At 45.2% G+C, this 24919-nt stretch overlaps 1 long non-coding RNA gene across 1 annotated transcript in view; it reads right to left on the bottom strand.

Moving 5' to 3' along the window:
• Nucleotides 1-24919, bottom strand: part of LOC307204029 — a 305405-nt gene that overhangs the window by 97188 nt on the left and 183298 nt on the right. The gene's annotated exons all lie outside the window — the stretch shown is intronic.

Here is a 24919-nt window from a genome sequence, read left to right as displayed (position 1 = left end):
AGAAATGATGAGAAACTCTTGTCTCTCTGTCTCTTTTCCTGGTACATTCATTGTGCTAACCACTGAGGTAGCAGCATCCCTTTCTTTCATTTTAATCAGTCAGGCACCTTTGAAAATATCTCACAAGGGACTATGTTTCTCTTCATTCAGTCACCATACATGTAGGGAGTCCTGGATGTAGATCTGAAGAAGGTTTCTAATGAGGTTTAATAATGTAGGAGGACATTTAACATATATTAATTAAATCACAGCAGATGGTAAGGGGAGCCCTTGCTGGGAGTGAATAAGCACGGAGAGAAATATAACTGCTATGTAATTAAAGTAAACCTGCTGAAACAATGGAGGTACAATTAATTTTTTATTAACACATTAGACTTCAATGCAATGCCAAGGCATTTAATTACTACCTAACTCCTAGGATGTAGTTTGACTCTGGAGGAACACAAGTTGGAAAATATAGAGGTAGGCTGTTGTTTTTAAAAATCCCTCACAAAAAACTGCAGATGAAATGGTATTGATAATTCTTCTTGTTAGAGAAAGGGATGGTTTCAGGGTCAACAGCACACGTCCCCCGCCACTTGTTTCTGTCCTCTAGTGACATAGTGATCAGAGCAGCCCTCCTGTTCTAAGTCGGCTGCTTCAGGCTGTGGAACTAATACTTATTTGATTTGGATCCCGTCTGGAAATGTTGCTAACATTTAGAGGGTCACTGTGCAGGAACATGCCTGCTTCATAATTTGCAAGAGCTCTCCAGGTCTACAACTCTCTTCCTCCTTTAAGGGTGTAAGAAAAACCCTGCTGGATCAGACCCATGTCTTTCAGCATCCTGTTCTCACAATGGCCAGCCAGATGCCTGCAGAAAGTTTGCAAGCAGGACATGAGGACATCAGCACTTGGTCCATCTGTGAGTCCTATCAACTAGTATTCAGAGGCACACTGTCTCCATCGGTGGACATGGAACAACACCATTGTGGCTTGCCTGTCCTGAAACTTTCAACGTTCAGCTTAATTGAATGGCTCTGAGTTCTAGGATTATGAGAGCTGGGGGGGGGGGGGGTGCTAGGCATTTTCTCTATATCATGTATAATTTTAGAAACTTTGATCATGCTTTGATACACTGGTACATCTACTGAATGCTCCTTTTTTCTTTATCAGGGTTTTGTTTCCTCTTGCTTTCATTCATATATATGTGTATACACACACACACACACACACACACACACACACATCATTTTCAGCAATCATTTAACACAATTTCATATCTTATGCAATTTTTTGACTTCCATCAATCACATCTGAAATTTTTCCTATCTTTTTCACTTAATTTACATTTCTTAATTTCACTATTACTTTTAATTTTCTTAACTAATAGCTCTCTTCATAATCTTCCTTGCAGTAGTTCATATATTCCTCCTTACAAAACTTCTTGTAATCCTACTAGCGTAATCTGTTGATTACAATTGCTTTTCAAATAGTTCACATGTTTATTCCAGTCCTCTGAGAATTTCTGGTCCCGCAGGTTTCGAATCTTTCCTGTCATCTTATCTAATTCTGCATAGTCCATTAACTTCATCTGCCATTCTTCTTTCGTCAGTAATCCTTGTTTCCATTTCTGGGCCAATGTTTCCTCTTGCTTTCTCATTGCACCAGAAAAGGATGGTGCATGATAGCTCAGTACTCCAACCTGAGCCAGCCTAGTTCCCTGCTCCCCAGACTGGCCAGCTTCCATTTGCTTCCCAATGGCCAACTCACTCTGATGATTTCTACAGATCAAGCCCAGCACACTTGAGGGAAAAGCTAGCTCATCTTTTCAGGCTTCTACCACCCTGGGTTTCGTTCACTCATGAACCAAACCAGGGTCTGCCACAGCCTCTTAGATGGAAGGTAATTGCAGCTGGAATGCCACCTCTGTAAGGTGTAGGACAGTCAAAGCTGACCAGTTCATCACCTCTTGACCCCAAGCTAAGGAAGAGTTTCAATAAGGAAGTTACAGCTTGTGAGCCAATAAGGAAAATTTGTTAAAGGTGTTTTATAGATGGTATTTAACACCAAGTTTTTTTTTTTAGTGGTGTACCACTGAAAGTGTATTATGCTTCATTGAAGTGCATTAGCCTAAATCACCTGATCCCCCTCACACAAAAATGGAGACACAGATGCATTTGGGCTGAACATCTGCAGTGGGTCATCTGTTGTAATCAAACAGGTTGAGGAAAAGCTGCAGCTCAGTGGTCGTGCAACAGCTTTGTATGCAGAAGTTGTTATATGGGTAAACAATGTGAAGGAGGGCCATACCTCAGTGGTGGAGCATCTCTCCTGCATGCAAGAGACCCCAGGTTAAATCCTTGGCATCTCCAGATAGGGCTGGGAGAGACCCCAGTCTGAAATCCTGGAGAGCAGCCACAAGTCAGTATAGACCAGGGGTCTGCAACCTTTAAGACCAAAAGAGCCACTTGGACCCATTTCCGAAGGAAAAAAACAAACTGGGAGCCGCAAAACTCGTCATTATAAAAATAACTTTTTTGTCACTTTTTTATTATTTCTTTGTTTGACCCCTCAGCCTCAGAATTATTCCTCCTCATAGAAATAAACATTAAATTAACAAGTTACCTTTTTGTGTGTGTGTGTTCTTCACTCCCCTTCAAAACAGTGACCAGCGTACATGCCCCCTTTCAATGCAGTGACCAGCGTGCATGCCCCTTACAATGTAGCGGGCAGGAAGGTGACGTCGGGACGGTGCGTGATTAACGCACGCACCGCCCCCATGCGACGTCACAGCCAGTACAGTGCCCGCCACAGTGGGGAGTGTCGGGGTGCACAATGCGCCTCCTCCCCTCGCTAGTATCCGCCCTGGAGGCGCGGCAAAGGTGTAAAAGAGCCACATGCGGCTCTGGAGCCATGGGTTGCAGACCCCTGGTATAGACAATACTGAGCTAGGTGAGCAACAACCTGACTTGGCATAAGGCAGATTCTTGCAGTGCTGGGTTTCTGGTAGGATTCAAAGCTCTTCACAATGTGGGACTAAATTGTGGGGGGAGCCTGTAATACTATAGAACATGCTCTTCTGCAAAAGTTCACCTGGAAAACTTCAGGGCTGAGTCACTGTGAATGCACAGAGTGGGGCCCACAAGCATTTGTACACTCTCTCCACTTATGTAACTGCAAGAGAGGGGAATGAGTGAATGGGGCTTTTGAAAACACTGAGTATGTATTTGTTTAAGTCAGAAAGTGGAATTCCATTCTTAAGGAATGCTCTGGTTTCAAAAGCACAGTAGCTTTGATAGGAGAGGGTGGCCAACTTTTTATAAACCTTGTTCTTATGTGCTTGTTAGAGAACAGAGTGATCTGTAGATAATAGCAGGTGCTGTTAATGCTCCTTGCCCTGTCATTTAATGCTTTGTTTGCTGATCAAGTTGCAGTTAAAGGCACAAAGGTAAAGGTAAAGGGACCCCTGACCGTTAGGTCCAGTCACAGATGACTCTGGGGTTGCAGCGCTCATCTCGATTTACTGTCCGAGGGAGCCAGCATACAGCTTCTGGGTCATTTGCCCAGCATGACTAAGCCGCTTCTGGCGAACCAGAGCAGTGCATGGAAACACTGTTTATCTTTCCACCAGAGCGGTACCTATTTATCTACTTGCACTTTGACATGCTTTCAAACTGCTAGGTTGTCAGGAGCAGGGACCAAGCAACCCCCATTGTTGGGATTCGAACCGCAGATCTTCTGATTGGCAAGCCCTAGGCTCTGTGGTTTAGACCACAGCACCACCCGTGTCCCTAAAGGCACAAAGTTAGAAGTCATTAAAAAAAAAAATCTGGCACCTTTAATCAAGAAGGACCTCTAACTGCTAGTAAGTCAGCTGCGTGAAATCAAAGACTTGCTCTCAGGACTGTGTTTTCACCAGTGATGAAAACAGACTTTGTATTTCTCTTTCCTTAAAAATAACTTGACCTTAGCTGTTCTACCTTTCAAACCACTGTGTATATCCCCGCTCTTGAACTGATTTCTTAAATTGACTCTATGCAAGGCAGGTTATTTACCACCTCCCAACTCCTAAACAGAGCTGAGAGACTTGAATATGGGATCAGAGCCCTCCCTTTCTCAAAAATAAATGCTTCTTGAGCCATCCCATGAACAGTAAGCAATGGGATATAGCCAACAAAGTTTTAGTCATGTCCATTAATTTTGATGAATCTGCTCTGAGTAGGACTAGTATTGAATACAACCCACTGACTGGAGAGGAGAATTTAGGGTTTTATAGCAGTGAGGGGAAACATGTAGGTCTCAAAAATGGTTAATGGTCAGGGGTTATATAAATTGTAGTGCAACATCTGGAGGTGAACCACAGGTTCTCATGCTTTATAGATTAAACCAAGGGCAGGGAGTCTTTGTCCTTCACCTGTTCTTGGATTACCACTCCCATCAGCCTCAGCCAGCCATAGATGATGGGCTCATCAACATCTGGATGGCCACAGGTTTCTCATCCTTGGGTCAAACAATGGATTTGGAACAAATTGGCATCCAACTTAGATTTTTATTTATACCATTTTATACCATTTAATATAATAAAATCTTTAAGTGGTTTACATAAAAAACAATAAAATGCAATTTTCTAAAAACCAGATTAAAATTAAACATGACTGTATATCGCAGATGAATTGAAATAACATCCAGGAAAGCCTGAGTAAACATGTATGCTTTTAAAGAGATGTTTAAAAGTCACTGCTGACTCCGTCTCACATATTGTGGAAGGAATGGGTTTGATTACTGAGAAGTCCTGCTTCTGTGTTGTCTCCAAGTGACAATCCTCTGGTCATAACGCCGTTGTTCCAAAATAGTATCACTATGGTGAATGCTGTGAAGAACTTTGTTGCCACCATCTGAACCATCTGAGCTTTGCTCATTAGTTTTTGCTGGCAGCCCCATGAACAACGTACTGCAGTCATTGTACTTGCAGGGACAGGAATGCTTGAAAAGCCAGGTGGGCTTTTGGGATGAGTGCCTGATTGTCCAAGCAAGTTCAATCCATGCAGGGCACGGGCATCCCTACATTAGTTCTGCATTCAGTGTGGTGTGCATGCTGAAGCAGATGCAAGTTTTTGCATTCATTTAAATATATTTATGAGCCACTCCTCAGCATAAGTTCCCATTTTATCCAGAGACTGCTTCACTGGAGTCACAGTAGGACTCCAATGGTTCCACAGTTAGAGGCTTAACTGTGGTCAGGTTTAATAGTCCATTAACTGCTTAGAGGAGCTCTGCTGGATGGCACTGCACAGTGGCAGAAAAGCAAGATCTCTCTGCTGCCATCAAAACCAAATAATAGGCCTTCCAAAAGGGTGTAACCTGTGTTTAGTTGGAGTCATCCTAAACCTTTTCCCACCTACAGTCCAGCTGCATCCTTGTTCTCATCTCCCATGATTTCGCAACTGAAGTGCGACATCTAAACATTTGATCTTGTCATAACAAATGAGTTTTTGCTTCTGGGAGAGTAAGAGCTCCTTCATGTTACCTTTATAACCAGAAACTGCTTGTTTGATAGTGTGGAGCTGCTCTGCTAGCTTGGCAGCAGTGATTCATTGCTGCTTATGAAAAGGAGAAGGGAGAGGTGGTGAAAGGTTGGTACAGGGCAAGGGCATTGGCAAAGCCAAGCTGTAGCCCCTGCCAGTGCATTTCTACCATGCTGACCTCCTGGCCACTTTGCCGCTCCCTCCCAGGAAACAGGATTGACCCGTCTGCCTAATGTAGCAGTTCCACCTTACCTGGTGAACCACCTTGGCTTATAATGCACAAAGTCAAGCTTTCTGCTGCCTGTATTCCAGAGGTCAACAGTGAGATCTAGGGATACCCCCGCAGCTAGGGCCATGAGTAAACCTGTTAATTGCTGATGTGTGGAGTGCTGGTGACGTCCTGACCCAGGATGTTAGTCTTCGTCAGGCTGAACTCCCTGCAGACTTGCACAAATTGGGTAAAGGATCACTGAAAGTATATACGAAGAGTGGCAGTGTGCTGCATGCTAGCCACTAAAGCAGGCAGCAAAGTTCCACGTGTGCCATCATTATGATATGTATCTATTGGTTAATTTAATGAATCTGTTCCTTTGAAGCACCTCCAAGCAATTTCACAATGCAGTAAAAACATATGTAAAACGAGTGCATTAAAAACAAACAAGCCCTTGCTTAAATAATTACAAGCATAAAAACAATTTTGAATCTAATACAGAGACTGGCCGGGAGAAAAATGTGCCCTTCGAAGGCTTGCTGAAAGAGGAAAGTCTTTTACAGGCATCAAAAAAGCAAAACAGACGGCAACTGCCTGCAGTTGGTTCCCAGGAGTGGGTGGCACCACACTAATGGCCCAATTGTGGTTCGAGGACCCGACCCCCACAATTTGGAATGAATACACAAGGACATGTGATATAAGGTTAATGGGCAAGAAAAGGCCACAACTTTATTGATTACAGCAGTGAAAAAGTATTGGCTTAGGCATTGGATGTCTAAAACAAGGGAGTTTATTCACCAGTGGTTCATCACCTGTTGATGCTAATCCAACTATAGGCTCACCCCTGATGTCACCGAGGGTCGTGCCATGGCCTCCCGCCAAGCAGGCATCGGACAGAGTACATGACCGCCAGGCTCCTTTAACGGAATACCCAAAAATTGAAGGCATAGGCGATGGCCACACCTAGCCCTTCGACACACCACAACACATTATTCCAGTGCCTAACCTACCCGCCAATACCACGAAAGTTGTGATGATTGCTACGAGGTAGGCGAAAAAACCAAAATGCCAAATGGAAAAATTCCTACCAGGCCCCCTGGACAACCAGGGCGACCAACCTAAGGTCCATAGCAAGGCCAATGAACTAAGACCCTGAGCTCAAAGGGAGTGGAGGGTGGGTGACTCGCGACGAGACAACGGAGAGGAGAATGAGGCCGAGGAGGGGCTGGCGCCGCGGCATATAGGCTGCTGTAAACGCCCCCTCGAAGGCACCTGGTTGGGTGTCTGCCGATGGGCGTGGGCGCCAGCCAGGTGAGTGGGGGAGGCAGGGGGCTACCGCTGCTGGTAGGGGCAGAGCTCAGGCTCCCGCCCACAACCACTCCCCTCTCTTCCAGTGAGGAGAGTCTTTCCGAGATCAGACAGAATGGGCTTCTTGATAAGACACCGCCTGCAGGAGGCCTTCTCCCACAAAGCCCAGTGATCAGCGGAGTATAGAAGGGATTAGCAGCCTTGATTCCAGAATTGTTCAGGAATTCTAAGAAACCAAAACACCAGCGCAGTTTTGCAATCAGTGGTTAAAATTAGCATACTTTTGAAAGGTTAAATCTGCCATCATTATTCAAAATGTCAGTTGTATCTAAACATAGTCGAAAGCCAGTTCCTTGCTTTCGGGAACCATTATGCAAAATTTGGTTACGATATCTGAAGAGGCGTCCCAATACAAAGCGAGCAACTTTTTAAAAATATATAATAGATGAACCTTGAGCATAGCCTGGGAGTTAATTGGCAGCCAGTGTAATATTCTGCCCCAGCTACTTTCTGCAGCTTCTGGGTCAGCCTCAAGGGTAGTACAACACTGAGCATACTGTAGTAATCCAGTCTAGAGGTTACAAGTGCATGGGTGACAGTGGTCAGCATATCCTTGTCCAGAAACAGCCACAGCTGTGTTGGCAACTGAAGCTGGTAAAAGGAACCCTTAGCCACTGAGGCCATTTGGGACTCTAGAGAAGTGTTTCCCAACCTTAGTTCTCCAGCTGTTTTTGGACTACAACTCCCATCATCCCTAGCTAGCAAGACCAGTGGTCAGGGATGATGGGAATTGTAGTCTGAAAACAGCTGGAGACCCAGGGTTGGGAAACACTGCTCTAGAGAAAGAGATGGATCCAGGAGCTGGAGAGCAGGAGATGGATCTTCAGACCTTGCATCTGCTCCATCAAGGGGAGCATAAACCCACCCCAAGCAGGTAATGGGCCAATTAGCTGGACTCAGGGGCCATCCATCCACAACACATTTAACATGTAAATCAGGGGGCAGCAAAGTTTTTCAGCAGGGGGCCGGTCCACTGTCCCTCAGACTTTGTGAGGGGCTGGACTATATTTTTTTTGGGGGGGGGGAATGAATTCCTATGCCCCACAAATAAAACAGAGATGTATTTTAAATAAAAGCACATGTTCTACTCATGTAAAAACACCAGGCAGGCCCCACAAATAACCCAGAGATGTATTTTAAATAAAAACACACATTCTACTCATGTAAAAATACACTGATTCCTGGACCATTCGTGTGTCTTAGTTTCCCTACCCATGATGTAAATCAACCCTTAAGTATGTGTTTCAGTCTGTATGCATCCACATGACTATGAGTAGTATACATACAGTGGTACCTCGGGTTACAGACGCTTCAGGTTACAGACGCTTCAGGTTACAGACTCTGCTAACCCAGAAATAGTACCTCGGGTTAAGAACTTTCATAATGAAAGTTATGATATGGAAAGGATGATGTGTGTTTTTTTAAAAATTGTTTCTATTTCTTTTATTTTTTTGTGTGTGTATTCTGTATTTTTTGTTTATTTTCTCTTTTACATTTTTGTAACCTTTTTGAAACTTCAATAAATATATTTTTTTTTTTTAAAGAACTTTGCTTCAGGATGAGAACAGAAATTGTGCGGCAGCGGTGCGGCTAACTTAGGGTCATTAATTTGAATGTGCCTACACATTGTACATTTAAAGCACATCTCTCCCCTCCCCTGAACCCTGAGAACTGTACTTTGTTAAGGGTGCTGGGAATTGTAGCTCTGTGACATGTTGTTGTTGAGGTTGTTGATGATGATGACGACAACGTTATCATTACGGTGGTACCTTGGGTTGCAGACACTTCAGGTTACAGACTCTGCTAACCGGGAAATAGTACCTTGGGTTAAGAACTTTGCTTCAGGATGAGAACAGAAATTGTGCGGTGGCGGCAGCGGGAGGCCCCATTAGCTAAAGTGGTGCTTCAGGTTAAGAACAGTTTCAGGTTAAGAACGGACCTCCAGAACGAATTAAGTTCTTAACCCGAGGTACCGCTGTACAGGCAAGAGGACTCATTGTGTTATGGGTGTGTCTGTGTGTTGCTGCTGCAACTTGTCATGGAGCTGCTTGACCTTCTATGCAATTACATTTGAAGTGCCCAAGAGCCTAGGGGAAATGAACAAATTATGTAAAAAATAACATAGTCACATGAACTCCACAGAGATGTTGTCCAGATTTCCTCATCATTCCTTAAAAATAGTATTCAGTTGCCAAACTGGCTCGATTAGCTCATATAAGCTGAAGCCTTGTTACTTCCACTCTGACATAAACTTCCAGGAAATAGACAAGAATGGCATTTAAATGCATGGGTTTGACAGACTTGTCTTTAATTTTTTCCCTTCTCTTTCTCCAAAGAATAATGAAAAGCTACATTCTTCAGTGTGCATTACTGCTTTGGAAGTACTTTCGTTGACATTTTACTGCAATGGATGGGACCCCTGCCATGGCCATTAGCCACAGAGGACTTTCCCTGGGGATTGAGGAAAGGGGCTGCCTAGGCTCTCAGGCTGAAGGGGGAAAAGGACACAGTAAATAAATAGACAGCACAAATAAATAAATAAAGTGCACAACAGTTGTGCAATTGCAAGATGCTCTGTTTGTAAAGCATAAGAATTAGGAGTGTGCAGGCACTGCCTTAAAGGTTCAGGTCCCAAAATGGTACTTCAGAAACAGTTCTTGTCAATATGAGGCACTTCATAGGCTCCTCAGCTTTGTTTTTCTTCCCCTCTTCACTATTGGGATTTTTTTTAAAAAAAATGCCTGTAACCCCCTCCCCATCCCTACCCTTTCAGAAAGAGGCGCATGAAATTTGCAAGCATAGGTTGAGAGGCTTTTCTCCAAGGTACCATCAAAATTATTTTCTTCTTTAAAAAGGAAACATCTAACTTTTTATATATTTCAGGGCAGAATTGATTTTTGTAGGCGCTATTGCCCACCCTGAGAGTGTGAATCCTGCCAAATTTTAGAAAGATCGTTGTAGTGGTTTTCCCACAAGGGCAGCCATCACAGTTTGGGGGGTGAGTAAAAAAAACAGCTCCTAGTGTTTTGTGGGCAATTCTGTTGAAAATTGCACTCAAGAGAGAGAAGTTTCCCTTGGTATGAAACCAGCCTAAGTGCAGTCAACGAAATTCAGGGGCTTTTGTGCTAGGACCTTTTAAAGTTGATTTAAAGTTGATTTTCTTTTTTAATTCTTTCTTTATTATTTTCTTTCTTCTCTTTCCTCTTCTTTTTTCTTTTTTTTTCTTTCTTAATTCCCCCCCCCTTATCTCTTTTCTTAGTCTCCTTTTTCTGATCTGCTAAGAAAGAGATAAAGTTAAATATGAAAAGTTGACTAACTCGAAGTGATATTTTGTAGTTTGTTAACTATTGTTAAAGATGGTCAACTGTAGTGAATTGATGTATTAGTTGCTGCTGATATATTGTTATTATTATTGTCGAATCTTAAATAAAATTAAATAAAAAATATATTTAAAAAATTAAGTTGATTTAACGGGAAGAACTATAAGGGATTCACTTTCCAGATGAAATAATTTCCTCTGATCGCAAGTTTGACCTACCAGTCACAAGCAACCTCTACTCTCTTCCCACTCTGGTGTTTGCTGGCCCAGAGTTGGCCCTCCCATGAGGCGGGATGAAGTAACCACCACAGGTGGCAGCATCTCACCTGCCCTGCCACCTCTGCTGCTGGCAGAAATGTGCCACCAGCAGCAGTACTGATTTCTGGTGAGATCTCACTAGAACCCGACCCCTCCACTGCTGTGCAAATAGGTGAGGGATGCTTCAGTGGGGGTGGAGAGGCAGCAGCAACACGGCTACAGACCCTCCAAGTGTCCCTATTTTCCAGGGACGTCCTTGATTTAGAGAGGACATCCTGGTTTCTGATTTGATCCCAGGATGTCCCCCTTTTCCTTAGGATGTCCCTATTTTCACCAGAGAAATGTTGGGGGGTGCGATAGGAGGTCCCTATTTTTATCAGGAAAATTGTTGGAGAATATAGAGTTATCCAACCCCAAGCCATCTGCAGGCAATCCTGTATAGGAAGGTTTTATAAAAAATGTTTAATGTTCTATTATGTTTTTATATATGTTGGAAGCTGCCCAAAGTGGCTGGGGTAACCCAGTTAGATGGGTGGGGTACAGTGGCGTAGCATGGGGGGTGCAGGGAGGACCATCCGCACTGGGCGCAACATCTGGGGGGGCGCGCTCGCCGCCTCCGGAGTCGCCGAAGAGCCTCGGGTGCAGGCTGTAGCCGAGCCCCATGTCTCGCGGAACCGACGAGCTGTGTGCGCGTCCGGGCTGAAGGCGTCCGGCAGGCAGCGGCTCTCAGTGCTCGCCGCGGTCCCCGCATGTCAGGGCTGCGGAGGGCGCGCCAGGCAGCCCCTCCTCACAGCCCCGCCGCCGCTGCCGCTGCTGCAGCTGCTGGGCCATGTTGCATTTTCCTCGCCTCTCTGCCCTCCTCCTCCTCCGGGCAAGCGGCGTCGTTTGGGCAGCAGCGCCAGCGACAACTCGCCTCAGATCACCTGACACGGATCCGCCACCGCCGTGGCTACCTTACCGTAAATACCCCAGCCCAGGCAGCAGCAAGAAGAAGCTGGCAGCGGCGGCAGGTTAGGGGTTAGGGGCACAAATTACTTGCCTTGCCCAGGGTGCTGACAACCCACGCTACGCCGCTGGTGGGGTATAAATAGTAAAATTATCATTATGGAATGGGACATCCCTACTTTTGTTGGAGAAATGTTGGAGGGTATGTGGCTGGACTGCACTTCCCATTTCACCTCAAGTGGTAAAAGTGGATACACTGTGGTCTCCCCATAACCCTACTACACCCATTAATTCTATAAATGTTGTAGCCCTAAAAGGAAGCTTAGGAGGCAGGCAATCCCATGAGATGATGCCCAACCCCAGGGGTCAGCAAACTTTTTCAGGAGGGGGCCCGTCCACGGTCCCTCAGACTTTTGGGGGAACTATATATATATTTTTTTGGGGGGGGGAATGAATTCCTATGAATAGCCCAGAGATGCATTTTAAATCAAAGCACACATTCTACTCATGTAAAAACACCAGGCAGGCCCCACAAATAACCCAGAGATATATTTTAAATAAAATGACACATTCTACTCATGTAAAAACACACTGATTCCCAGACTGTCTGCGGGCTGGATTGAGAAGGTCATTGGGCCTGATCCGGCCCCCGGACCTTAGTTTACCTACCCATGGTCAACACCCTTTCCCCCTAGGTGTGACATCTCTTATCTCAGTCTAGCTGCTGCTACAAGCTGAACTGATACCTAATACAGTGGCACCTCGGGTTACATATGCTTCTGGTTACATACACTTCAGTTTACAGACTCCGCTAACCCAGAAATAGTACCTCAGGTTAAGAACTTTGCTTCAGGATGAGAACAGAAATTGTGCAGTGGTGGCACGGCAGCAGCGGGAGGCCCCATTAGCTAAAGTGGTGCTTCATATTAAGAACAGTTTCAGGTTAAGAACTTACCTCCAGAACGAGGTACCACTGTACTAGAAAAAGAAGAAGAGCACATAGCCTTTAAGCTTTGTACAGTAATACCTTCTTGCAAGAATCTGCAAGGTGCCCTCTCCCCCACCAACAACCAGTGGCGTAGCGTGGGGGGTGCAGGGGGGGCCGGCCGCACCGGGCGCAACACCTGGGGGTTAGGGTTAGGGGGCGCAAATCCATGGGTTAGGGGGCGCAAATTACTTGCCTTGCCCCGGGTGCTGACAACCCACGCTACGCCACTGCCAACAACTCAGAGGCTCAGACACTCTGGATGGCAGGTGAGGACCTGTGTAATAAGGTCTTTTAAACCCAGATCAGGAGTCTGAGAACTGTGAACCAAGCACAGCCCTCCAGGCCCCTGTGAATACATGTTCTCCTCTCCCCAGGCCACACTTTGCCCATCCTAATCTGCAGCCTCCTCGCATGTTTTGGCCTGGCTGACTTGTGACCTTGGAATCTGGCAACCACTCTTTCATGCCTGGGTAGAGGGTGGTGAGGTGTGTTTATGTGGAAATCAGCCTACAGTACAAAGGTAAAATTAGCATCAATTTCTATGCCCACTTTTGCATCTGGCCCTGCCCATATCTGGCATATGGCCCCCAGCAGATTGTCCAGAAGGGAATGAAGTCCATGATCTGAAAAGGGTGCTCCAGATTTCTGACCTAGATGATGGAGCATCAACGTAAGAAAAGGAGCACTCTAAGAATCATGGGTGGTGCTGTGGGTTAAACCACAGAGCCTAAGTCGGCAGTTCGAATCCCTGCGACAGGGTGAGCTCCCGTTGCTCTGTCCCAGCTCTTGCCAACCTAGCAGTTCGAAAGCACGTTAAAGTGCAAGTAGATAAATAGGTACCGCTCTGGCAGGAAGGTAAACGGCATTTCTGTGCGCTGCTCTGGTTTGCCAAAAGCGGCTTAGTCATGCTGGCCACATGACCCGGAAGCTGTATGTCGGCTCCCTCGGCCAATAAAGCAAGATGAGCGCTGCAACCCCAGAGTCAGCCACAACTGGACCTAATGGTCAGGGGTCCCTTTACCTTTAAGAATCTAATAGTCACATTATATACCCCCCCCCAAAAAAAAAGACATCCCTTTGCTAGTTTATCAGCATGTAGCAAAAAGCTGAGTTTTCAGGGGGAGTATTTGGGCTGATTTGGAATGGACTAAGAAATATTTTTTATGACTGCTGTGGCTGCTTTTGTTAAAATGTTCTTTTCATATTTTTGTATTATATGGTTCCAGGGGCAGTGCTTATCCTGGATTAGTTCCCTTTGGAAGGAGAGGTACCTAGAGACAAGGGATGGGGGAGAAATTTGACTCAGTCCTCTTTTAAAGTTACATCTAATTCTCACCTCCTGAAACATACATGAAAAAAGCAAAACCACCCTTTGAAATCTGCACTTCTACGAATTTTACAAGGAAGTTCTCCAGCCATGTAAAGTTTGCAACAACAAAAAGTGTGCGCTGAAGTCAAGTGTGCATAAACTTGCATATAATAGTGAAGGGTGTGACAGAAAGTAGGTGAGGGAGAGAAGGTGATGGCAAGGAGATGGGAAAGGGGACTTCCTACTTGCTTTTGGCTCTAGCCCTGCCCTTACCTGATGCTGAATCTACCCACTTCCAGCATGTGGTGCCTTGCCAGATCACCCTCAAGGGAATGTGACCTTCAACAGATTCACACCTGATGTACGCACATGTGTGCACACACAAAGAGGTGGGCAGGCAGACAGAGAGACCTTCCTTACATCATCCTTTGCTGCCAGAGTGGGGCTGCAGAGTAATGCCTTTTTGTAAAGGGGGTGTCCCCCCCCTCCCAGTATTTCCTATCTGTTGTGCTCTTCCTAACACAAAATGTGCCTGGCACATTTAAATCCATATCAACAAAAAGAAAAGAACTCACTCTGAAACTCACCTACAGGTGGTACCTAACACCAAGAAAACTAGCGCTAATGCGACCAGGAACCTCACCAAAATGCTGGAGAGGGTGCACCTCCATAGGCACATACCTCCACATGTGGTGGGAGTGCCCCAAAATCCAACTATTCTGGACAACAACCATACGAGAAATATGTAAAATAACCAAGCAAGTATTAGAAATCACCCCATAACTGGCCTTACTAAACATCTTCCAAGACAATATTGCCCACTTACACCACAAAGAACTCATAACCCACCTACTTTCAGCAGCCAGAAACATCATAACCAGACACTGGAGAGACCTGTCAGGAATAAGCATGGACCAATGGTACCAAATAGTATGGGAAACAGCCTTACTAAAAAAATTAACCAATAAACTGAAACTGACACAGGGGCAAATAGAAGAAGATGCCTTCACCCCAGTATGGCTCCCCTTTATCACATACACAGCCCAACAAGACAATGACAAAAATCCACCAACAGCATACAAATCAATATGGCTAACCAAAACACCCACCCACCCCACTCACACATGAAAACAAAGACCACCACAGCCAATCACAAATGAACAATCACACTCTAGGCCAACCCCAACCTCTCTCACCACCAAAGGAACACAAATGAACAGCAGAAAAGCAACGCTGACACCAAACCCCACATATATTAAGTAAAATAGAAACATCGCCACCCAACCCCACCTCCATCTCCCCCCCCTTTCCCCCTTTTCTTCCTAATGTCTCAACAAATGAAACTGATTTGTAAAAGTGTTACATGGAAAAAATACAAGAGAGAGACATTGCGCATACTTTTGTAAATCAAGAAAATCTTTAATAAAAATACATTTTTTAAAAAGAGTGCCTGGTGGCAGCTTGGCCAGCTGCTAGCTATTAAGGAGGGTGACTCATTTATTTTGATCCCATCAAGGCTCTCCTGTCTGCCAGAACTGCAGATCTGCAGCACTCCCTTTTCCCCAAAAACTTTGTCCTGCTCCATGGATGTGGCAATATGGATACAGTGCACCCCTGAACAGTTATCTGCAACCTGAATCTCATGCATCGGGCAAAGGGCAAAGCCAAGAAACTAGGAGGAAGGCTAGAAGCGGAAAGCTTAAGAGGATGTTAAATCATTCATCAACGTCATGATTGGAAATCTCAGCACCCCTTTTATTTGGCAATTACATCCCTTCCATTTTTATAAAGCCATCTAGGAAGCAAGTAACATGAATATTTCTTTTCAACGCCTCCACCCCACCCCCCCAATCTTTCATTTCTCTCAGACCACACACACACATACACCCACACACTTCCCAGTGGAAACACTTAACTTCCCAATTTCGAAAGGAAGATAGCAGCCTCTGTGTTTGGTTTCACAAGTGTGAAATTGAATGCTTTTGATTTCCCATTCCACGAGGATCATCAGAGCGCCTTTACCCAGATGAATGTGCAGCGCTAAATCCAGGAGAGCAGATCAGCTGGCTTCACGCTAGGCTAACCAGAGGCAGTTCATGGCATGTGGCAAAGTGAGGCAGCTGCTCAGGGCCCATGGGAATTTTACTCGTGACCCTGCAGAATATCAAGAGGTGGCGACCTGGATATGGGAATTTAAGCCATTGCTCCTCCATTGCAGAATGTCCTTTCACCTGTGATACATGAAGCACCATCTACCAGCCGCTTCACTTGCCTTGCAAAGATGCCACTTCCCCCCCCCAAACTTCTCCCGACCCATAATATAAGACCCTGTTATTACTGAACTCTTTCTACACTACCAGTTTTAACTGTAGTTTTTAGTAAACTTGTTTTATTGCATTTATATATACCGCTTAGAAATCCTTTTAAATATATGCATATAGGAATCAGTTTAATTTATATAAATTAATAAAAACAATAGAGATTTGAAGGGCTCTCAAGACAAGTCCAAGAACCAATGCAGTCCCTAATCTCCACTCCTTTCTTTTAACCCAAAATTTAGGAGACAGGAAGTAGAGTGGTGTAAGGATTATTAAAGTGGGGCAAGTACCTTGCCTGGGTGAAGAACCACAGAAGGTATTTTATCAGCCACCCCCCCCCCCAAAGGAATAGCTTGGGGGGACACATGAGACTGATAGGGCAAGAGGCAGGGAGGCCAGCAGTAGGCAGAGTCAACTAATTCTTCTTTTGGTCCCTCCTCCTCCCTGCTGATTTCAACAAAGGCACCACTAAGACTAATGAGGAGGAGACTGATAGACAGGGTAACGAAGTACATCTTCAGCATATGACAGAAACAGCATAATGAATATTATGGCATTGTCAGGGTTGCATTAAGTATTGTTTAGGGGTTTTTATTGGGGGGGGTGTTGCTGCTAGTGATGTTAATTTTTTATATCTTTATGTTTAGATCTCATTATGATTTGATGTGGGCATTGATAATTTGGCTGTGTACTTTTGATGTGCTTTGTTTATTGCTCACGGCTATTTTTGTAATTATTTTGTAAATATTTTCATGTTGTAAGCCGCCTTGAGCATGGTTTTAACTATGGAAAGGCGGCATACAAAGGAAATGATGTATGTATGTGACTTGTGGCCCTTCAGATGCTTTGGACTATAACTCCCATCATCCCTGACCATTGTCCACGCAAACTGGGGCTGATGGGAGTTGGAGTCCAACAACATCTGGTGGGCCATGGGTACTCCACCCCGTCTTACTGATGGCAAGGGACTGTCACTTAGTGGTAGAGCACATGCATGCACATGGTCCCAGTTTTAAACCCCTGGGGGTTAAATACATGTATTTAAAAATAAAATAAAATAAAACAGGCAGCAGCTAATAGGAAACATCTCTGCCTGTGATGATTAGGAACCTGCTGAATGTGAAGAGTAAGCAAAACAGAACTGCATGGTATAAGGCAGCTTCAAATGTTCCTGGGTTAAATAGGCAGAGTTGGCTGTGGACCTACTAATGAGGCATACAAACCATTCTGGCCAGATTCTGGCTCTTTTTCTCCCTAGGGATCTCTACCTTCCATCATAGCATCCTCAGCAATTTGCTATTCCTGCAGTTTCGGTTGCCAAGCTGCAGTGATCCTTGCATTCTGGTCTGGATTAATGATGGTAATCAAGCCCTGCGTGCCAACCCAAGGCAGAAATTGTAATGTTTATCTTCTGAAACATAATGCTGATTTGCCTGTGGCTGTGGGCAACACTTAAAACACTTAACACTTAAAACAGCTTCCAAAGCCTTGTATTTGAGAGCCAACAAAAATGACTTTATAGGTTTAATCCTAGGTCTTTATTTTGAGCCTTTGTTTCCAAGTACCAGATGCAGTAAGGGACGCAGGTGGCGCTGTGGGTTAAAGCCTCAGCTCCTAGGACTTGCCGATCGAAAGGTCGGCGGTTCGAATCCCTGCGGCGGGGTGCGCTCCTGCTGCTCGGTCCCAGCGCCTGCCAACCTAGCAGTTCGAAAGGACCTCCGGGTGCAAGTAGATAAATAGGGACCGCTTACCAGCGGGAAGGTAAACGGCGTTTCCGTGTGCGGCTCTGGCTCGCCAGAGCAGCGATGTCACGCTGGCCACGTGACCCGGAAGTGTCTCCAGACAGCGCTGGCCCCTGGCCTCTTAAGTGAGATGGGCGCACAACCCCAGAGTCTGTCAAGACTGGCCCGTACGGGCAGGGGTACCTTTACCTTTACCTTTACCAGATGCAGTACTGATACAGGATGTACTTGGAATCCCCAATTTTTCCTGCAGCTTGAATAGCATATGAACTTAAGAAGAGATCTGCTGGATCAGACCAACGGTCCATCCAATTCAGCATTCTCTTCTTACAGTGGCCAACCAGATACTTTCAGGAAGGCCACCAGCAAGACGTAAAGGCAACAGCCACCTTGACACAGTTGCCTCCCAACTGCTGATATTCAGTGGCATACTGCCTTTTAACATGAAAGGGAGAAGCAACATTTTAGGGAAAGAGTCCCTAATGAAACTTGCTTGTGCGTATATAACCACATACATTGGCTTTACGGAAACAAAATAGATGTTGCATCCCTATTTATCTATTACATTTCTATACCACCTTTTCCTCCAAGGAGCTCAAAGTGATGCACATGGTTCACCAACTCCCCATGTTATCATTGCAACAATGCTGTGAGATAGGTTGGAATGAGAAGTCGTGACTGGCCCAGGATCCCATGCAGTGGCTTTGTGGCTGAGGGTGGAGTTGAACCTGTCAGTTTGCATTTCTTAGTGCAGAAAATATTGGTCTGATGTGTAGAGGTCTTTCCTATTCTAATTCAAGAGGGTTCTGGAAGCTTCTCCGTGTGAAAGAAACAAGCAGAAGGTTCCTGATGTTTGGGTTATTCCTTCAGAGAAGCTGGGTTCCACTGGCTTAAACTGGTTCTGTTATCTCTTCTGTCAAGGTAATGCCGACTATACAGTGGTACCTTGAGTTACAAATGCCTCAAGTTACAAACGCTTCAGGTTACAAACTCTGCTAACCTGAAAGAGTTACCTTGAGTTGAGAACTTTGCCCCAGGATGAGAACAGAAATCGCGTGCTGGCGGTGCAGCAGCAGCAAGAGGCCCCATTAGCAAAAGCACGCCTCTAGTTAAGAACAGTTTCAGGTTAAGAACAGACCTCCGGAACAAATTAAGTTCGTACCTAGAGGTGCCACTGTAATAGTAAGGTCAGAAGAAGCCTGGGTTTCACTTTCTCTTTCTCTCTCTTTTCCTTCTGGTGTGGTGTTCTGTACATAGTATGCTTAGTGTTAAGGTTTAGACTTGTTACAAGTTATTATAAGTTTAAGTTAAATCTGCTGCAACTGGATTTCTTTTGGACAGCGCCAATCTAGAATGTATTGGATTTATGACCATTATGTTCATTTGCCTTCAGTAGCAGAAAAGCTCTGCTGGATGAAGTATTAATTGCCTCTGGTCTATTTTGGGGGGAATCCTGCAACGTGTTTAAGTTTTTACTCTGCTAACTATACGTTGGAATCCGCTCTGGATCAATACTGAGTAGAATTCCATGACAGAACCCTGGTCTCCCGGGTCCTAGTCCAGCTGTCTAACCATTGCACCACACTATTTCTCTTACTTTCATCTGAAACAATCTTCATTTGAATGTTGGAACAGAGCCCACAGACATACAGCTTCACCTGTCTAGGGCTCCCACCACACACTCTAGAATCCCAAAACAGGGTTCCTGGTGGTGTGGAAAAGGCTGCACACATCTACAGTTTTGTAGGTTTGTTTATTATTTCATTAATAGTCCACATTTCCTCCAAAAAACTAGTATGTGGTTCTCCCCCATCCCCATTTTATCCTCACAACAGTCCGGTAAAGTAGGTTAGTCCTGGTGACTTGGCCAAGGTCACCCAGTGACCTTGTCTGAATGGGGTATTAAAACCTGGTCCAACACTCTGAGCATTACACCATGCTAGATTTCCAACTGTTCATTGTCTACACATCCTTATTATGTGAAAAAAATGTTAGTATGTGTTGTCTGGGTGGAAGATCAGGAAGCCACCATTGAGACCAGGGTGTTTGAGACATCTCTCTCTGTTCATCATCAATGCAATAAATGTAAGCCAGAGCAAATATTTGTGTCAAGGTAATTGACTGGAGAGCATATTAATTGCACCAGTTAGTAAGTAATTATCAGGAAACACCAGGAGAAATCCTTTTCTGGTGCACAGAATGTGGGGAAACAAATTTTCGATTTAATATCCTAATAGATTGTGCCTTATCACTGCTTTCGCTGGGGATTTGTTTAACTGAGACTCCGGCTGATATGAGCAGTCACTTAAATTGAAAAATGGTGATTCCTTCCCCCTGCAACCTTGATACAACTCCTATCAGCCCGAGGATGTGACAATAACATATCTCTTAGCCAAGACAATGTAAGGATTAGCTGGAAAACAAAGAGGCTTTATTTTACATCTCAGAAATGGAAAATAAATAGGTTAAAAGGAGAGAGAGAGAAGCAGCTTTGTTTTGAATAGAAAGCTCAGTTGTTGCCTACATGGGGACTATTGTTGTCCATGTTATATTGGCCAGGCTTATCTCAGGACTTTATCATCTTGCCATTTCTCTTCCAGATTGTATTGTTTCCTTCCCATTATGCAACCTGAGAAATGGCAAAGGGTATAGGGAATCTATGGTCTTCCAGATACTGTTTGACTCCAACTCCCATCAGCACAGCATGGCCTATAGTCAGGGATGATGGGTACTGTAGTCCAGCAATATATGGAGGGCCACATGTTCCCCACTCCTGGTCTAGAAGACAAGAAGGTTGCAGTTGTTGAGGAGGAAGGGTTCAATAAGAGGGTGCCCCACCTTCTCTCCGGGCATCATGACTGATTGCTCATGAGCTACCTTTGGGCCCAGGGAAGTGCACATCCTCTCTTGGGGGCCATGTGGCTTCTGGGGGCCACATGGGCAGGGGGGGTAAAGAAAAAAAGTGGGTAGAGGTAGAGGTAGAGGCAAAGGCAGACAGAGTAATGGATGCTTCTGTGTTGTAGGCCACATTCCAACCACACAAAAGTGAGAGGTTTCTACCCAAATGCATGCCTCCCTGCTCTCCATCCAGACATTACTAGGATGTGTCCCAGAAGGACACAGAACATGGCCAGTTAGGGTGAAGCCCAAGGAAAGTAAGTGTGGCCTGTAGGGAGTGCCAAGGGATTGGGGGCCACATTTGAACCCGAAGTCTGATGTTTTGCATCCCGGCTTAAGATAGGGTTGCCATAGTTCAAAAAGTGAAAATCCAGACACACAAGTTGGTGATGTGTGGCAGCCCTAGCTTAAGACCTAGTACCTGCAGCATTAGCAAGCACTATGGGCAATAAGGCAGAGCTCTTCCAGATCAAAAGGAGGGGGTGGCATATGAAAACAATTTTAAAAACGTAATATGATTCTGAGTTTGAATTGCATATTTGGGTTTTTTTCCTCAGCCTGGGTCAGTTTTCCACTGCATATCAAAGCAGCCAGACCGACACTCCCACCAGACAAAAGATGCTACGATAATTGTCCTAACTCCTATGTTTCAATTCAACAGCCTTTGTTATTTAAATCAGTGTGTCTTCACTGAGCTTCATTTGGAAGTGGGATGTGAGAAGAAATAGTCTCTTTCCAGAATGTTTTAGCATTACAAAAAAATAAAAATAAAAATGGTTTGTAGGAGATATGGGAGGGGAATACCCCCCCTCCCAAGCTGAATTGGGAGCAAAAAGTGTTGTAGCAGTTTCTCAATGCTGGCCAGTGAGACACTGATTTTGCCACTTTCTTGTAGGTCTGTTGGAGGACTACTATGGAAGTAACTTTGTTAATAGGTAGTGTTGTGGGTTAAACCACAGAGCCTAGGACTTGCCGATCAGAAGGTCGGCGGTTTGAATCCCCGCGATGGAGTGAGCTCCCTGCTCCTGCCAGTCCCTGCTCCTGCCAACCTAGCAGTTTGAAAGCATGTCAAAGTGCAAGCAGATAAATAGGTACCGCTCTGACGGGAAGGTAAACGGTGTTTCTGTGCGCTGGTTCACCAGAAGCGGCTTAATCATGCTGGCCACATGACCCAGAAGCTGTCTGCGGAGAAACGCTGGCTCCCTTGGCCTATAGAGTGAGATGCGCACCACAACCCCAGAGTCGGCCATGACTGGACCTAATGGTCAGGGGTCCCTTTACCTTTAAAAATTGTATTCTCAAACCATCGCAATGTCGCAGTCACCAAACTTTTGTCCTCCCCTCACCAATCCCAGATGATGGAGGGGGCAGTGGCAGCAAATATGATGCCTTGTCAAATGTTGTCAGATTACAAATCCCATTACCAGTGACCATGGGCCATGCTGGCCGGGGCTGATGAGCTTCTCCAAATAAGCTGATAATCTAATAGATAACAAAACCACAAAATCAAAACACAAAATGATTCAGTGTTTGGGGTGATGAAACAGAAAATGCCAAAATGTGGGTGCCTTATTTTATTTTATTAATTTATTCTTAGGCAGATTTACAAAAAGAAAAACACACACCAGTTTTAGAAAGGGGCAAAAATGGATGTGGACACACAAAGTATTTTTTAAAAAAATCGAGGCTCCTTGTGCTTCGCTCCACTCCCCCTTTCTTCCCACCTGGTGAGGCCCTGCGCTGTGCCTGTACCTCAAAGCCAGCACATCCCATGAAGCTGGGCCTTGGTAGTAGTAGCAGCCTCTCCTCTTTCTCATTGCTAATGGCGGCTAATGGATTGAGGTTGAATCATGACAAGACAGAAGTACTGTTTTTTGGGGACAGGGGGCGGGCGGGTGTGGAGGACTCCCTGGTCCTGAATGGGGTAACTGTGCCCTTGGAGGACCAGGTGCACAGCCTGGGAGTCATTCTGGACCCGCAGCTGTCCATGAAGGCACAGGTTAATTCTGTGTCCAGGGCAGCTGTCTACCAGCTTCACCTGGTACACAGGCTGAGACCCTACCTGCCCGTGGACTGTCTTGCCAGAGTGGTGCATGCTCTAGTTATCTCCCGCTTGGAATACTGCAATGCGCTCTATGTGGGGCTACCTTTGAAGGTGACCCAGAAACTACAACTAATCCAGAATTAGACAGCTAGACTGGTGACTGGTGACTGGGAGCAGCCACCAAGACCACATAAGACCGGTCTTGAAAGACCTACATTGGCTCCCAGTACGTTTCTGAGCACAATTCAAAGTGTTGGTGTTGACCTTTAAAGCCCTAAACAGCCTTGGCCCAGTATACCTGAAGGAGCGTCTCCACCCCCATCGTTCTGCCCGGACACTGAGGTCTAGCGCTGAGGGCCTTCTGGCAGTTCAGTCATTGCGAAAAGCAAAGCTACAGGGAACCAGGCAGAGGGCCTTCTCGGTAGTGACGCCCACCCTGTGGAGTGCCCTCCCATCAGATGTCAAAGAGATAAACAACTACCTGACATTCAGAAGACATCTTAAGGCTGCCCTGTTCAGGGAAGTTTTTAATGTGTGACATCTTAGTTTATTTTTGGTTTTTGTGGAAGCCGCCCAGAGTGGCTGGGGAAACCCAGCCAGATGGGCGGGGTACAAATAATAAATTATTATTATTATTATTGGTCTCCATCAGCTGCTACAAGCTGCCCAAGGCAGGAGGCCAGCAGCTGTGACCATTGAGAGGCAACAGTGTGTTCCCTCACAGCCATCACTCCTCCCCAAGCTTGGTGCTGGTGGGGGAAATAGGGACATTCTGGAATCAAATAAGAAACTAAGATTTGTTGTTGTTTAGTCGTTTAGTCGTGTCCGACTCTTCGTGACCCCATGGACCAGAGCACGCCAGGCACTCCTGTCTTCCACTGCCTCCCGCAGTTTGGTCAGACTCATGTTTGTAGCTTCGAGAACACTGTCCAACCATCTTGTCCTCTGTCGTCCCCTTCTCCTTGTGCCCTCCATCTTTCCCAACATCAGGGTCTTTTCCAGGGAGTCTTCTCTTCTCATGAGGTGGCCAAAGTATTGAAGCCTCAGCTTCACGATCTGTCCTTCCAGTGAGCACTCAGGGCTGATTTCCTTAAGAATGGATAGGTTTGATCTTCTTGCGGTCCATGGGACTCTCAAGAGTCTCCTCCAGCACCATAATTCAAAAGCATCAATTCTTCGGCGATCAGCCTTCTTGATGGTCCAGCTCTCACTTCCATACATCACTACTGGAGAAACTAAGATAGCTTTCGTAATTCAGGGACTCTCCCTGAAAAATGGGCACACTTGGTGGCTATGTGATATAGCTGCACAAGTCTGTGCCCAATGCATTTAGGGAAGGGCAGAGCAACTTATTTGCATGCAGAAGGTCCCAGGTTAAACCCCTTGCATCTCCAGGTAGGACTAGGAAAGACCACTAAACTAGGGTTACCAGACATCCCCGTTTCCCGGGCACCGTCCCCAGATTTGCGAATAAGTCCCCAGACAAATTCCATCCCTGGAATGTCCCCAGATTTCATCTAATGTCCCCGGGAAACACAGCAGCGGCAGTCTCAGCAGTTGGCTCTGGCTGGCTTCAGGAGCTGTTTGGAAGTCCCCATATGATGGTGGTGCAGGGGCTCTAAGAGGCAGCTTCTGGGCTGCCTCCACCTTCCCTGACCCCAGCAACTAAGCTGTGAAGGGAGGCTTCATGCTGCCTATTTTTTTAAAAAAATAATATTTATTAAAATTTTGAAAGTTACAGAAATAAAAAAGAAAAAGAATTAAACATAACAAAACCATACAATACAAAGACAAAAATATTACATATACATAACAAAAATAAAACAAAAACAATTAAAAAGAAACACAACCAACACTTTCAATGCTATTAACTTTCTTTTACTTGTTTCAGCGACCTCCTCACACCTCCCTTTTTTTGTATTCCACTTCGACTAATTGTTTCAGCAAATCCTTTCCATCTTCCTCAAATTTCTGTCCTATCATTTAACTTAACAAATTCTAACATTATTTTT

The sequence above is a fragment of the Podarcis cretensis genome (genome assembly GCF_951804945.1).
Source record: "Podarcis cretensis genome assembly, chromosome: 15".
Classification (NCBI taxonomy): Eukaryota; Metazoa; Chordata; class Lepidosauria; order Squamata; family Lacertidae; genus Podarcis; species Podarcis cretensis.
This window is presented reverse-complemented; position numbering and strand designations above follow the sequence as displayed.